General features: G+C 45.9%; 2 long non-coding RNA genes across 5 annotated transcripts in view; both read left to right on the top strand.

The window, feature by feature from the left end:
• Positions 1-4,513, top strand: part of LOC119286004 — a 17,177-nt gene extending 12,664 nt beyond the window's left edge. Inside the window, exon 3 of the long non-coding RNA XR_005140132.1 lies at positions 4,125-4,513. This is a non-coding gene — a long non-coding RNA (uncharacterized LOC119286004). The remainder of the gene's footprint in view (positions 1-4,124) is intronic.
• Positions 4,514-6,671: 2,158 nt separating this feature from the next.
• On the top strand, positions 6,672-12,125 carry LOC119286003. Of its 4 annotated transcripts, none has more exons than XR_005140131.1 (6): positions 6,672-7,106; positions 7,197-7,327; positions 7,460-7,619; positions 10,094-10,256; positions 10,343-10,536; positions 11,610-12,125. It is a non-coding gene; the product is annotated as an uncharacterized LOC119286003 (long non-coding RNA). The 4 variants fall into 4 exon arrangements; XR_005140129.1 differs by having other exon boundaries at positions 7,457-7,619; XR_005140130.1 differs by having other exon boundaries at positions 7,202-7,619.

Raw genomic sequence — 12,125 nt, 5'->3', positions numbered from 1 at the left:
TTCACTCCGCCGAATGGCACGAAACTTTTTACACATGTTTCCATCACCCTCTATAGCACCCACGCCAATTTTCATATTTTTCCGGCGCTCGATGCATTTCCTAGGATTTTCCCAGTGAAAATGGCCAGAAACACTCGCCGAACGTGACATAACGTTTTTTTGTGTCAGTTTTCGTTCCAACCTTGTGTGGGGCCCTACGTCGGCAGTGCCCACATATCTGCACACTTCCGTGCAATTGCATGCATGCAATCACATACACCTTGTGCAACGAGCTCTGTTTGGGTGTGCCAGTCTGGCTACTCTCAAAGCCGTTTTATTTTCGCCTACACCGAATGACCCCTAACTTTTTCCACGTACTCCAGGCACCATCGGGAGCATTCACGACAATTTTCATTATTTTCTGATGTCTGATGCATTTTCTACGGTTTTTGCGGTGAAAATACCCTAAAACACTGCCCGAACATGACGCGACATGCGTTAGGGTGTCCGATGGCGTTCATATCTTGCGTGAGGGCCTACATTGGGCATGCACACACCCTCGGAAAAAATTATTTCATTTCATGCATGCGATCACGCACCCCTAGTGCAACCAGCACCGTCCATATCTTGCATGTGTCGGTATTTCATGTGTTTGTTCCACATTAATTATTCCAAACTTTTTTCACATAGAATGAAAGTGCTTGCCCGAGTCTTGTCTGAATAACCTATGCTGTTTTTTATTCGTAAGTGCGTGCCACAAAACTTGATAAGTGATTTCTTTACGTTTTCTCAAAATATTTATGTAATAAATTTGTATTTTGTACTGTCCTATGTGAAATAGTCTGAAGTTTCAAAATTCCGTTTATTTTGTTTGCTGTCGTTTCATGATGATAATGCCATTGTATGTGTTATACTACCTGGGCTGACCGACGTGGTGAAAAAACGCACCCGACCGTGTCTCATGCCATGTTTTTGCCGTGTTATTATTCTCTCATGCATGTTTTTCACATACACGTCGCCACAAACCCGCGCATGCACAGAAGATCGCACCCACCGAATTGAACCTACCTCATGCCAGCCAACCAGCGCCTCCCTCGGATCCCAGCTGCCCAACCAGTGCCTCCCTCGGATCCCGCCACCACGCACCGACCGGATCAGCCTCGCTCCCCGCGCCCAGCGACTCTGAGCCGCCCGACCGCATCCTCCTCGATCTCCCGCCCCCATGCACGCCTCCAACACGTCTCCCGCAACGTGTAGTGTTGCCCCGCGCGGGCGAGGGGAGAGGGGCGTTGGCCGTGGGCCGTGGGAGGGGGCGAGTGGCGCCCTGCCTCTATGGGCCGAACTGGGCCGCCGGTGACAGCGCAAAAAACGGCCTCATGAGCCCTGCGGCGGCCGCGTGCACTGAGGGACGCGTGCACAGCGCGATTTTAGTCCCACCTCGGAAGCGGAGGGGCGCGAGGAGCGACTTAAATAGCTGCCTCCGCCCCCTCTTTCGAACTCATCTGCTATTACTCACCACTGTCCTATTGCACCCCGATGCTGGGCCCTTTAGTGGGCTCAATCAGCCGCCCGAGTCGCCTTCAGGCTTGATATGGGTATATTCTGTAAGCTACTATGGCTCAGCATCGGTGGTTGGGCTTTTTTTTAAATAACTTAAATTTTTTGCCGGTATTTCATGTGTTTACCTCATCTTTTAACTTTCATGTGTTTACTTCATATTTTTACAAAATCATAATATCCCATTAATAACATTTTTTTGCCGGTATTTCATGTGTTTGCCTCATATTTTTACTTTCATGTGTTTACTTCATATTTTTACAAAATCAAAATATCCCATTAATAACAATTTTCATGTGTTTACTTCATCTTTTCCTGCTGAGGTTGCGTGCAGTGCAGTGTTCGTATTAGGTGCACCCTGTGGCGTACCCTCGTGTTTGCGTGCATGGCGCATGCACGTGCGCTTGGTGCTGTTAGGTGCACCCCGTGGTGTATGCGTGCGTTTGCGTGCATGGCACATGCATATGTGTGCGCTGTCGTCGGTGGTGCGTGCTTTCGATAAATGTCAGTGGTGTGGGGCTTTTTATTGATTCCGTGAGAGCTCAACTTATCACCGGGCGTCTACTATTCGAAGACCTGTTTATTATACAACCATTCCATTACTCATTGAAGCAACATAATTTCGTTCATATTTAGGATATTTTACATTTGAACGAAATTTTACATGAAAAAATATTAACACTAAAACAAATCTAACTACTCCTCCTCGCTACTCAGAAGATCAACCACTACGGTCTGGCCGCCGTCTTCACCGCCGTCTTCGCCGCCGTCTGAGTCATCAGAACTGCCCAAGTATCCGAAAAATTCCTCCAAGGTAGCCGACTCCTGCGCTAGTGTATCGGTCGAGTCCCTAATCGCCTGCCAGTATCCCAGCTCATCTGCCGGGTCCCTCGGGTCAACAATATCCGCCGGCGGCATCCAACCGGTCTCCGACGTGGAGTTCTAGATCGCGCGGATCAAACCCGGCGACTCCAACGGGTCGCCCTCCTCTTGCATCGGCGCCAGTTCCGGCGGGATCTGAAACTCAGGGGCGCCTGATGGAGCAGCGGGCGCGGCGGCGGGATTAGCCGGGGCGCCTGCGCGAGCGCGCCGACCGGCACGGGCCTGCACGACCGGGACGGCGGGGGGCGCGAGGGGCGCGTTTGGAGCGTCCGCGCGGATGCCCCGAGACTTGTAGAAGCTGACCACGGTGTCGAAGTCGTGGCCTTGCCAAAAGTTCAGGCGACCTTCGGGATTCCATGGACCGGGTTGTGCCGGCCCAGGCGTGGCATAGCCGGTGCTCGTCATGTGCCAGCCATGTGCTAGGCGACACGACGGCGGCACGGGGATGCCGTGCCGGTAGATATCCACGGTCTGCGGCCCGGTGAGGCTAGAGGGCCACAGACCGCCGGGCGCGGCGCCGCGTCCACCACCGCTGCCGACGTGTCCACCGCCGCTGCCGCCGCCTCCACCGTCGCCTCCCACCCGACGACTGCTCCCTGCGCCTCCACTGCCGCCCCCACAACCGAACCAACGCCGGCCGAAACATCCACGCCCACGAGGCATCACGCCGGAGAGAGTTGCGCCGCCGGAGATCGATCGGACAACACGGGGTGAGGGCGGTTTCTAAGAGGAGAGGCGGGGTCGGGGCGGTTTCTAAGAGGAGAGGCGGGGTTGGGGTGGTTAGACGCGTCGGGGGCGTTGGACGGGCGCGGCGAACGAGGCGAGGTATGCGAGGCGGCAGCCGGCAGCGCGGCAGCGGGGCAGGCGGGCAGCGCCTCAGCGGGGGAAGCGACACGATAACAGCGCCGTGCATGCATGCACGCCCGCAGCGCAATGGAAGCGGCACGATAACAGCGCCATGCATGCTCGCCCGCGGCGTAATTGACGCTATGTCAATCCCGGAAAAAATAACCCGCTGTAATTGTATATGTATACGCCGCGGCCGGGCGGGCGGGCGGGTGGGCACTTCTAAAAAATATGCCCATCATGCCCCTCGTTACGAAGGGGTATCGAGCAATCTCGGCCCTCCTTGTGTTAGAGGGGGTCTACGAAGCGGAAGTGTAAAAAAATACTGACAATTGATGCCAACGACCCGAATGGTCCAACACACAATATTTATTCTTCTTCGTAAAAGAATTATGTTTTCTAATTATTATATAGGAGGGCACATCAAATGTTTTCATTTGGTGCATCAGTTCAAAGCAAGCCAGAAACATTAAGTCTTCTATTTTTGTAGATCAGAATCCTAGACGTGGTCAGTTTATATCATTTTTCCGGTACCTCTGTTGTGCATATATTTCTCAAACGAATTCTGCCATCGATTAGGAGTGAAATCACCATGACATTTACAAGCTTTGTCTTCCATGCTCAGGTCAATGATACCTGAAATTCTTGGGATTTCTTTCGAATCGAAACATTAGAAGATAAGCTTGTGGTGACTTTATGAGGTTTTGGCATTGGACCGTTTGAAACTTTAGATTGACAGAGAGATAGAGACCCTGGTGCTCTGAAGGATGTTGAATTTGAGATAAAAAATTATTGTTGTTAAATAATCTTTGCTTCTTTCAATTGGAAAATTTAGCGTTGTTGGTTGTTTGATGTTGCAGTGGGCCTTGGCAGTGGCGAGCTAGGTGCCGGCGAGGTAGGCGACATCGTCAACGAGGGCCATCATAGCCTCCACCTGCGCCCTCTTGCAGGTGGACTGCTGGTCATCGGTGCGGAGGGTCGGGCTCTTGCAGCAACATCTACGATATTCTCTGGACGAGCTACAGGTAGGCCAGTAGATGAGGATTCGACGACCACCACCGAGGTATGCCCTCCTCTCCTTGCCCTTGGGCTGGCATCTCTGATCAGGTTGTAATCTGCTGCTGTAGTGTTGCTCTTTGGGGATTCCTATGGGATCTATTTTTGATTGGTCAAAGCTGGTATGTTGGCCACCGGTTGGTTTAACATGATGCTATAATGCGCTACGGAAAGATATGTTATTCTAGTACAAGTGGCCGGTCAGTTAATTTGAGGATTTTTGCCTTTTGTTCTTCAGGCCTATAGCTTTGTGGTTTCAGTCCGAGAGTTAAAAGTTGCATTGGCTTGTAAAAATTCATGTGACTGGACCAGTAGGTGAGGATGATCTCATATGGAAAATACTGCTCCATGGTATTAAAATCTGTTATAGGTGTTGGAAGTCAATGCTAGGAGCTCCTGGGATGTGCTCATGCATGCTTGGTCGGAACTTTTCTTTTGAATCAATTGATGAACCGATGGCATCAGATATGCCGTATGTGTACTCCACTACGTACGACAGGGTGAAAACAAGTTTGATCGATGGAGATGGATTTCTATCCTGTTGGTGCAATTGTATGTTCAGGTGGTTCTTTCATGTCCGTTCTCTCTAGCTTCTTGATGTTTTCTTTCTCAGGTGTAATTTAGTTGCCATTTGTAATAGCCAAATTTTCATGTCAAACATGATTTAAAGATTTTCTATGCCAGTTGACATGTCATTTATTTTCTAAACAGCCTATTGTTGATGGTGTTTGATCTCCTTTCTGACATCTTCCAAGAATAAGTTCTCATGTTCAGTAAATGCAATTTAGTTGATTATTTTGAATTATTGTAGTAGGTTAATAGGATTTAATTGTACTCAAATTTTGTTTTCCATAGGGATACAAACAACAGTGTAACGACTCTAGAAATCTACATCTTAATACTGCCCTATTTTTGGGGATTCGAATCTTCATGGTTATGATAATGGTTCAAAACTCCATTTGACCTTGGAAGGGTTATGTTCTTCATATGTTTTTATAGCCCTTGCATGAACTATTTTAAGACATGTTATTTACATTAAGGCCACGAATGTGCACCTTTCAGTCAAAACACAGTGCAAGGCTCCTTTCTTATGTTGATAACATACTTGGCAAACATTTCAGAAATGACATTTTATAGTTCTGGTTTGACCTACTTGACACAAATTAAATTTTGTTTGTACATTTCCTTTAGTTGTCCACTTTTAGAAATTTTAATGTCAGTTTTTTGTCAATTTTTCACATTGTGAATCTGACAAGAACCTTCAGATAAAATAAATAAGAGGTATTATATGTATGTTTACTAAAGCCTTGAGAAGCAATGGCAGACTGGCACTAAATAGCCTTATTTACATTCAGTACATCGCTGAATACATGCACAAGTAAACCAAAGTCGCAATCATGCGAAGGTATAAACGAGACCAACACATTCCAATAGAGCTACAAACCTGGTGTGCAATCATTGCATCATGAGGATCAAAGGTAGTAGTTGCTTACAAAATATGCTTGTGAAGAAGATCGTCTAGACTAAACCCAGCATCTTGTGAGATTGCAGAAACCTCTTGTGAGGCTTTGCATACAAACATTGTTGTGAGTTTTACGAGTTTGTATTCCGTTTTCTGCTTTGGAATTGCATCGGGCATCTTGGTGAGTAACTTCAGTGAGTTTGTTTTGCATAGACTTATACAAATAACAAATGTTTGCTTCCATTGAGCATCTTATGTAGAGTTAATTCTACACTTTGAAGGGAGTTTTTTGCTTTTCGGGAAACTAAAGTAGTTTATCTCGATCCAAATCTAATAATAAATTTTGACCAGTTCCTATATAATCAATGGAAGTGGCATATATTTCTCTGGATTATTGATAAGCTTTTATTTTTATTTTTGCAATATGTATCTGATGAAATAACAAGTAAACTAACTATAACTAATTTTGTAAAACTGTTGCAATGCACTGGCTATAGTTCATGGTTTGGACAACAACCCGTAGCAACGCAAGGGCATATTTACTAGTCTATCCCTAATAATAAAGCACGGATTGACTCCATGGGTTCACCGTCACAATATACTTTTTTCCTGTGAATTTACGCTTTCAGTTTAAATTGAAAACATATATGCGAGGTGGTACTAATTCGGGAACCATGTCGCTAAATTTTCGTAGGTACATGATCTGTCGTCCGCACTACTACCTGGGCCTTGCCCTAAGATCGTCTCACATGGCTGAAGCGTTGCCACTTGGCCCTCAGCCCGTCCGTCCATCCGCTGGGCAGTGGCCCAAAAATCTGCTAAAAATAATTATTCGTTTTTGCATAAAACCCCTGTCATTTGGAATATTCAACCCGCAGTGCTCCTTCCCCTTAGTGTGTCTTATCCGCTTCCTTTCCAGAGCGGCGGCGAAGGACAAGAAGGTGAAGGGCGGCGTGGCGCTCTCCGACTTATTCCTCCACACCACCTACGCGTCGTCGTCCGTCTGCGCGGTCGCCGGCGGCTACCGCGCCCTGCGCGAGCGCTCGAACTGCTGGTGGAGGGAGAGCATTCGTGGAGGAGGCATGGTGAGTATGCCGTGCACCAGCGCCGTCGTCGTCCGCAGCACGGTCGCGGATGAAGCTCTGGATGGTGCGCGCCGCCATGACCATGTTGCTCTGGACCTGCGTCATGCAGCTCATCGCCGTCGGTGAGACGTGGGGCCCCCAGGTTCTCAAGGGATGGACCTCCCGCCTCACGGCCCCCGAGGAGGCTGCCGCCGTGCGCCCGGCCGTCATCGAGAGGGCCGCGTTGCCATCGTGCAAAAGTGAGTCTGTTTCTCTACTCGCTTGCTCGCTTTCGTTCGCCCTATTCGATCCGCTCTGTGTTTGAATGCTGATCCTTACAAAATCTCCAGCATAGATTTCATCAACCTGGGAATGGGATGATACAGATTGGTGGTTGGCGTCGATTTTGCTCGCTTCATTGTGTAACATCGAGTCTCCACTGCCAGTCCTCTACGATCTAACCAATCAGGCCTCCATCGACGTAAGCTTCTTAATCTCCGATATCCTGCTCCGTGTCTGATTTGGATTGAATTCGTGACCGTGTCCTACTGTCCTTCTCCAACACAAATCAATGGATTGCCTGACCCGGATTGGACTTCCCTCCTATAAGAAGGAAGGGTCCTCGACCGGAATCTCCATCAGGTTGCGTACTTGGACCGGAAAATCCATCAAATCTCGGAATACTTGGACGAGAAAAGCATCATGTCGCCTTCGACTTCGCCGGAGGTAGAAGAACATCCGTCGAGCCGTCTAATATCGCGGCTACAGCAAAGGTATGTAATGCCTCGCCCCCCTCAAAAACAGCTCTGCTGCTTTGGTTGTGAACTTGTGGTGCCTATGTTCCTCAAGTAGTTGTTTTTGATGTTACTGTAGTTGGTAGACCACTGTATGATCGGTGAATTCATCTGATTTTCCTTTGTTTGCACTGCTGTATAATGAATGCAACTGATTTGCCCCCCTCGGATCTACCCCTGTTTCATTTTATTTTTTCTAATTGCTCATAATTTCAGCTTGGCTGATATGCACTAGAGTCTTTAAACCAACTACTTTGTATGTTTTTATGTATTTTGCATTATGTTTCAGGTAATCAGCGATACAAGCCCATGTTTCAGTCTATTTTTTTCTAAAAATTTGTTGTTACTAGAAAAGGATTGAACCAGGAAATTTCATGTTGCTGACTACATATACCTGAACATGGTGGCTTGAACTTGGTTACAGTAATTTTTGGACATGATGCTGGAGTAATTCTTGTAGTTTCATATATTCTGCTCTTTCTTCAGTTATCAATTAGCTTAATTACATACAGATGAATAGATATGCTAGCTGCACCTAGCAAAGTAGGATTAGGAGTGAGTAGATGGGTGATGTCGGGGCGGTGGTGCTGGTTCGAGGAGGTGCCAGTGCAACGTTTGCATGGTCAGGTGCACTTGGCTTCAGGCCCTGGGAGGCGCTATCAAACCCACGGCCGCGCTGCTGTGTTGACCAGGACGGCCTGCTCGTGCAGTGCGCCGTGGCCGGCTACGAAAGCCAGGCAGCGGAGAGGTGCAGGCCGAGGGTGAAGCCGGCAGGGTGCTTTAGATGGGATGCGCTTGGATGGGGCAGAGAGGTAAAGGAGGACGTGGTACATATCAGGAGCAGTTGTGGTGCCTACATATGTGTACCCCGTTGTTTTCTCCAATCCCATAAAATATGTAGCAATTCATATTGGGTCTTCTTTATTCATGGTAAGATAGCCGAATATACCTCTGGTCAATTTTATATTGTTCACATGTATTTACTTTATTCAACTGATGATCGGGTCTTCTTTTATTTTTGTTCCTCAATCGTAGACTCGTAGTCTCGGTTGAGGCCATGCATGGAGAAGGTGAGCTTGCATTTCTGAACATGCATTATAAACTGAATCATCAAAAAATATGGTGATAGCCAGCATTACGGTGCTCTAAAAGTATGCAATGATGATCCCAAAAGAACAATAGCTATGCAACACAGTGGTGGACATTGACATTTTGGGTTTTTGTTGTGAGTTCTGTTGAATATTTCTCTAATTAATCTGCCATTAAAATATCTAATTAAGCTTTCCATATCAGTGTTGTCGGAGGATGATTTGACTATTGGAAATTTGATTGAAGATCTATTATTTGGGATGTTGGTCCTTCTATAAATGTGTTTTACTTCCTACAATTGCTAATGCATTTTTTTGGCCCATCAAATTTTGGTGGTTTCTTTAACCCGTTGCAACGCACGGGCTCTTGTTCACCGTCACAATACGCTTTCTTCCTATGAATTTACGCTTTCAGTTTGAATTTAATACATATACGCGAGCTGGTACTAATGTTGCCATCGTTTTTCTATCCGATGTCAACGGTGAAAAAACGTTTCGTTCGTGGGTTGGGCTGACGCACGGGGGAGCAGATCTTTCTATAAAAAGAAACCCACTAGCACGGCCTCTCCTCCTCGATGCCTAAACACGTACGGCACTGCCGCCGCCATCGCCACCGCACGCGCGGCCGGTCATCTTCCGCGGTCGTCTATCGCCCTATCTCCTTGCCCTCTGCACCTGCCCCCGTCTTCTTCGGCGCCACTCTGAGCCTCCTCGGTCTTCAACCTCCTGCAATCTTCAAGCTCGCGGCACCCAATCCGAGCAACCAGCCGTCAATTCGAGCGACCCCCGTTAGGAATCCATGGAATTTGAGGTGGATTTCCTGGAAGAGGGAGGAGAAAGGATGATAGTGGGGTTCATGGGGAAGAGGAGTCCACTATCCGCGACTCTCTCCCTCAGGGGAACATCGCAGATTTGTCTAGGATCTCTCAAGCACGAGATCCCCTGGACGTCTCATCTGTCCTTGCAGGCATGTGTTCTTCCTCCTCTTATGAGATCATCATGTGCAAATATGCTAGAGTTGTACTCCCTCTGTAAACTAATTGTGATCTAAAAAATCTTATATTAGTTTACAAATATAGTACATAATATCTTGCAAGGCCTGACTAATAAGTAGTTGTGGCTTAAGATGCTTCTGGAGACTAATTGGAATGGTGGAATTCAATCGGACTACCATATGAGCATAATAGACTATGAACATAATAGACTATGAGCACCATTCAGATTATAATGAATAGAAGTGAAGATCCGAATGTCAAACAAAAAAATACAGTGCTAAATATTCAGTCAAGGAATAGGAAGAAGTTTATATATCTTCTCATGTATATTACGAAGAAATTCTTCACATGTTTTCCTTTTTCATACTAGGTTCAAGGTGATCAGGTACGGCTCATGGGCTGCTACAACTATTAGTGGGACAAAAGGGTTGTGCATGCACATGCTTATTGATTGAAGGCATAATTATGGGAGATGGTGCATGGTCCAGATGAATAGATGGAACCCGTCGAGAGAAAAGACAAAGAAGAATAAGGTGCCACCAATTCGCATCTTTACATAATTTATAGAACTGAGATTCAGTTGAACCTCATCTAAGATGTGCGTGCATTGTAATTACAGAAGAAAATTGTTCTTCGTAAACAAGTACTCCCTCCATCCCACTTGTGTTGGGACGGAATACATATTACATCATATGTAACTGGAGAATGGCGGCATGTCACGATCAGGCAAGAACTCTGATGCCGGTGTGCACTTGCTGAATATAGATGATTGTGATGGCCTTATTCCTTGGATGTGTAGGGAGCTTCAACCTGGTACGTAGCTTATTACCTCCTACTTTTTGCGCCTACAAAAAAGTATGTACATTGATATATGTGGTTTAATCAGTACCATGCATCATAACCTATCCTTCGTTTTACTGAAGTTTTTAGTTATTTATTTCTTGGCCGAATAAATCCCCTTTCATATGTAAAATACAATTGATCATCATGACATCCCCACCGAGGCGCCCCGCGTCTGCGCCCCGTAATCCTACACGGATCTCCGCTGAGGCCATGACATCCCCACCCAGGTATAGGAGCATATTGATCTCAAAAAGGCACCAACCCATTTGAACCTCTCCCCTGACCCTTTCTTCTCCATCTTCCAATCTCATCTGTTAAGTTTATATCAGTTTATTAAGATGGTTTCCTATCCGTTATGCAGTTTATGTGTGAATCCTGCAAGTCGTCATGTTCAATTGTGGTTGTCATGTCGAATTCGTATTGATCATACTGAGCGCAAACTGTAGGGTTAGCTGTGTTTGATGTTGAATCCCTGATGATTACATTGTTGGAAAATTATTCCTGGTTTCCTTTCTGTTAGTCAGTTTTAAGTGTGAATGGTACAAGTCATATTATTTGATTGTTCTTCTCTTACCGAATCTGTCCCGAGCATATTGTTCACAAACTATATTTCTATTCAATATGTCAGTCTTATTTCAGTGATTGTTTTGTTAATGTTCAAATCAGCTACATTAAACCTAAAATCATATGGGAATCAGTGCGATTTACATGGACTCTTTGGGGAGATACTTTTCAACTGTGGAACAACAATAAAGCATGTTAGTTACATGGCGGAGATGGGCTACTTAGTTGATCTCAACCATTTTGCAATTCACTTTTAATCTGAAAAACTGTACCTTATAGTGATCATGACTTCTTTAGGTTCTGAGGGCTTAGATTGAAAAAATCAAGACAATTTTTTGTATTGCAGTGGGGTTGGCTGCTGTATTGACGATTTGGAGGTTTATGAATGAGGCCTGTTTTGAGAATAAATGCGGTGTCTGATACTTTTGTTCTGATTCATGTGGTTTGTTATTTGGTTAAACTGATGGTCAATTTTGCAGATTAGTGCTGATTTGGGGAGTAAAGCTCTTCGAGCAAGTGACAAATCATGTCTTTCGAGCATCTCAAAGATGGCGACCTAGAGTCGTTTGACTGGCAGCTTAAAAGCAATTAAAGTGAACAGAGGAATCAAACTTTAAAGCCACTCTTGCCATTTGTGGACTGTTCCTGCTTGTTGGTGACTGCTTTTGCGAGTATGTTCACTCTCATCTAGCGATGAAATATTTTGTTTCTATTGCGCAGCTGCTGAAAGGGCAAACCCCGGATCCTAGATATCTATGGGTTTTGGGTGCCCTCTGTGGTTACCTGAATGTTCCTATTTCTGTTTTCTTCTTCCCTTTTTAGTTTTCTTCATGCTGTAGATGAACTTTTGGTTTCTGTTAATAGAATTCAGAGAGGAGGTTCTCTTTTAGAAAATCTAATGAGGGGGAGACTGAATGACCGAGTGTAGATGACACTGACCAAGTTTATTAGTATGTGATCCTACATGTCGCTCCATTAATTAGATAATTCCTGTA

Source organism: Triticum dicoccoides, chromosome 4A (genome assembly GCF_002162155.2).
Source record: "Triticum dicoccoides isolate Atlit2015 ecotype Zavitan chromosome 4A, WEW_v2.0, whole genome shotgun sequence".
In the NCBI taxonomy this organism is placed as follows: domain Eukaryota; kingdom Viridiplantae; phylum Streptophyta; class Magnoliopsida; order Poales; family Poaceae; genus Triticum; species Triticum dicoccoides.
This window is presented reverse-complemented; position numbering and strand designations above follow the sequence as displayed.